Below are 1,051 nucleotides of genomic sequence, written 5' to 3' on the forward strand. Positions count from 1 at the left end.
GTGAGTCATTACTCAAGATAACCATCGCAACCAGATATGCGACCTGCATACCCTCACGTGCTTTGCCCAGCCCAGTCTGCATACCCTACCCCTGATGTCAGTTCCCATGCTTTGTCTAATAAAAAAAAAGTCCTGGCCGGGCACGGTGGCTCACGCCTGTAATCCCAGCACTTTGGGAGGCCGAGGCGGACGGACCACGAGGTCAGGAGATTGAGACCATCCCGGCCAACATGGTGAAACCCTGTCTCTAGTAAAAGACAAAAAATTAGCTGGGCGTGGTGGCGTGCACCTGTAGTCCCAGCTACTCAGGAGGCTCAGGCAGGAGAATTGCTTGAACCTGGGAGGCGGAGGTTGCAGTAAGCCGAGTTCGTGCCACTGCACTCCAGCCTGGTGACAGAGCAAGACTCCGTCACACACACACACACACACACACACACACACAATTCCCACTGGTTTTTCCACAAATCAGCTGGAGGATCCCTTCACTTCTGCTGCCATCGTCTCCCCTACACTCAAGCACAAGCTCTGAAATAAATGCTTTTTTTGGGAAATCTGCTTGGACCCCTGTTAAGTTTCATTACAAGTGGAGCCAAAGAGACTGTGGTCTGTAACCCCAAATGTATGTGAGCAACAGCTTTTCTCTTTCTCTCTCTCTCTCTCTCTTTTTGAGACGGAGTCTTGCTCTGTCGCCCAGGCTGGAGTGCAGTGGCACGATCTCAGTTCACAGCAACCTCCGTCTCCCAGTTTCAAGCTATTCTCCTGTCTCAGCCTCCGGAATAGCTGGGATCACAAGCACACACCACCGTACCTGGCTAATTTTTGTATTTTTAATAGAGATGGAGTTTCACCATGTCGGCCATGCTGGTCTTGAACTCCTGACTTCAAGTGATCCGCCTGTCTCGGCCTCTCAAAATGTTGGGATTACAGTTTTGAGCCACCATGCTGGGCCTTTTCTCTTTCTCAATGTCAACTAAACAAAAAATCAGGCTTTTAAAAAATTAAGGTTAGTTTTTTTCAATCTTACTGAGGACTGTAACCAGGGAAAGTCTTT

This window comes from Mandrillus leucophaeus, unplaced genomic scaffold (assembly GCF_000951045.1).
Source record: "Mandrillus leucophaeus isolate KB7577 unplaced genomic scaffold, Mleu.le_1.0 Scaffold993, whole genome shotgun sequence".
NCBI lineage: Eukaryota > Metazoa > Chordata > Mammalia > Primates > Cercopithecidae > Mandrillus > Mandrillus leucophaeus.